The 3,293-nt window shown below is 38.1% G+C and overlaps 1 pseudogene across 1 annotated transcript; it reads left to right on the top strand.

The window, feature by feature from the left end:
• Nucleotides 1-313: 313 nt before the first annotated feature.
• On the top strand, nucleotides 314-745 carry LOC309858734 (H/ACA ribonucleoprotein complex subunit 1 pseudogene; annotated as a pseudogene). The gene has a single exon. The product of its transcript is annotated as an H/ACA ribonucleoprotein complex subunit 1 pseudogene (transcript).
• The last annotated feature ends 2,548 nt before the right edge of the window (nucleotides 746-3,293 follow it).

Below are 3,293 nucleotides of genomic sequence, written 5' to 3'. Positions count from 1 at the left end.
AACAGTTTGAGTCTATGGTTGTAATTAAGAAGCTATATCTAAATTTTACCTCTTAATATTTGTTATAAGTAAAAAGCTGCTCTACAAGAAAACACTTACTACAGTTTAAAAATATTATCTTTTTTTTTTTTTTACAACTTAAAGAAATAAAACATTTTATTTTAAAAATTCCAAGTATTCTTCAAATGGAAACTGCCCATTTATTAAGCACCCACAGACTTCAAAACATTGTACAAAACATTAAAACGTTTGTTCATACTCTTAGAGCAAAATCACCTATTCTGTTGCACTCATTTTTGCATGGCATTGACATTTTACCAATCGCGGCGGCAGCAACAACCATTTCCGAGGCGGAGGCGGGAATTTCAGAGGCGGCGGTGGCGGCCGAGGAGGATTTGGACGAGGAGGTGGCCGCGGAGGCTTTAACAAAGGCCAGGACCAAGGCCCTCCGGAACATGTAGTTTTATTAGGAGAGTTCCTGCATCCCTGTGAAGATGACATAGTTTGTAAATGTACTACAAATGAAAATAAGGTGCCTTATTTCAATGCTCCAGTTTATTTAGAGAACAAAGAACAGATTGGTAAAGTGGATGAAATATTTGGACAACTTAGAGATTTTTATTTTTCTGTTAAATTGTCAGAAAATATGAAGGCATCTTCCTTTAAAAAATATTATCTTAATGATTGTTATTTAATGCTTAATTTGGCTGCTCAGCAGTATTTTTTACAAATTAGTCCAAATTAGTTGCAAACACTGATCCTCTCACTATCACAGAAAGCAGAAACTGACCTGCAGCCAGGTACTCAAAAACTTTGATAATAAATATGTCTCGCATATCTTTATGAGATTCTGCTTTTCATTATGCAATCTGAAAAATTGTAAAGAAAATCACTGGTGCATGTGTATTTACCTTAATTAATCAGAGTAGAGTCATATTTTTAAAGTACTCTAAGAGAGACCGTGCTTCCTACAAAAGTCCCCATGTTTGAAAGACATTTCATTTTTGTGTGGAAAATTGGTAGAAATTCCACCAATGACAGATTCATTTAATTTTCCTTTTTTTTAAGTGAGGTGTAGTTGACATACAATGTTATAGTAGTTTTGTGGGTACAATTTAGTGCATTGACAATTTTATATACTGTGTGGAGTTTACCACAGTAAGTGTAGCTAACATCTGTTACCATACAACGTTACTACGATATCACTGACAATTTCTCCTATCTTTTCATCCCTGTGAGTTATTTATTTTCTAACAGGAAGTTTATGCTTCTTAATCCCCTTCACCTATTTTACCCATTCTCCCACACCCCACCCCCGACCTTTGGTAACCAACACTTTGTCCTCTGTGTTTATGAGTTTTTTTCATTTTTTGTGGGTTTTTTCCTGTTTCTTTTGATCGTTTTCCTTTCAACACCTAAAGAAGATTAATCAAACTGCAGGAAAGAAGGGGTCAGGGGAGGATTAGGTAATGAGAAGGAAAGGCAAGGCAGGCCAGGGCTCCTTGGTGAGGCCATCTGGGCTGACGGAGAAGAGCATAAGACGAAGGAATGCCTGGAGCTGGGAAGGGAGAGGGAGGCCAGCACATCAGAAAACAGAGGAAGAGGGTTAAGTGGTGTCAAAAATGAGCTTTTCTTACAATTCAATTTTACCTAAGACAACCTCTCTTCTTTTATAGTTATCATTTATTTTCAGCTATACTGGGCCTTCTCTCTTTGGCCTGGAGGGTCTGGCAGCATAATGTTAGCATGGAGGAGCATGGCCCAGAGGCCCATGAGATGAAGAGAGGTAGTCTGCCCAGAGATGCCAGAGAGTGGGGTGCTAGGTTGGGAGGGCATGCTGACAGGTGTGAAGGTCCACCAGCAGTGTGCCTGAGGATACAGAGTGTTGGGGTATGTAGGGAATCTGCTTGGCTTGAGCAAATGAGTATACTGATCACATAAGTCAATACATTGACAATGATGAGGAAAACCAAGTTTACCATTGTTGGAGAAGGTGTTTACAAATAAAGCTAAAAAGAATCATGAAGTGTTGGATTGAACTTGGAAGTATTGGTATGAATCAATGGTTAAAATAATCCATATTTATGTTTATGTCTGTATCTATATGCAGAATTAGAGATATATGTAGGTACCTGTGTGTATGTGTGTACATGTGTGCATGCACATATACATGTATTTCCTGGCTGTGTCCACTGAATAGGCCTAGATACTTAAACACTCTCATAGCAGTGAGCACAATAAGTACATTGTACTTGGTTTCTAAATACAAACCCTACAATGAAGGACCCAAGACTGGAGAAATTGTTGAAACCCATTTCTCTTAGAATATCTTGTTGTGCCAGAAAGTGAGGAAATGCTTAACAAATGATAAGAACAGGTCACAATACCTGTTTAGATACTCTCACTGGCCAAATTGAGGAAGTTGGAGCTTCAAAATGGATAATAATATGATGGATTACAACCTATTGAATAAAAATTGGAATTTGTAATTTGTAAGTCTACACTGATACTGACCAACTGAAGGAATCAGTAGGCACTTGAGAAAAAGAAAAGCTTTTCCTTACAGAAGAATGCTAATGATAAATGTAAGAAAAATAATGGAATAGATAGACACCATGGGCCCACTATCCCTGTGGTAATTGATTCAGGAAGGGTGGTCAGTGGGAACCCAGCAAGTGGATGGTGGTTTGACTGCAAGTGGGATATTGACATAATCCTGGGCTATCTCCCTATACCTTGAATATATCAGTTACAAAAAGAGAGAGAGGAACGGGACTATGTGGAGAAGCCTGGTCGAAAGAACATGACCAGGTGTTAAAGGTTAACCTCCTCCACTCGTAAGCTATTTCACCATCATGGGCCTCTGATGGGAAGCACGGAGAAAAGTGTGGGATTTCTTTGGTTTCCCTACCTTGAGTCTAGTAATGAGGAAACCTTAGGTGGACCCAGATTCAGGGTCATTTGACAATATTTAAGATCTATATTCTTTAAAATTGTGAGGCTCAAGAAGAACACAGAAAGATGGAAGAGGTCTTCTGGTTAGGAGTCATGACAAATAAATATGAGAGGTGTTCTTAAATGGAATTCTGAACCCGGAAAAAAAAGAAAAAAGATTTCACTGGGATCATTGGTGAAATTTAAATTAAATTCTAAGGATTAGAAGATAAAGTCATGTCATTGATGACGTCCTAATTTGCAGGGTTGTATCACGAGAATAATGAGACATCAGGACTATAACTTGCTCAGATGATCCAAAGAAAGGCTAGTAACAATGGTTATATACACACATACAT

This window comes from Mustela nivalis (genome assembly GCF_964662115.1).
Source record: "Mustela nivalis genome assembly, chromosome: 2".
Classification (NCBI taxonomy): Eukaryota; Metazoa; Chordata; class Mammalia; order Carnivora; family Mustelidae; genus Mustela; species Mustela nivalis.
The sequence above is the reverse complement of the archived record's forward strand: the minus strand, read 5'-3'. Positions and strand labels throughout refer to the sequence as shown.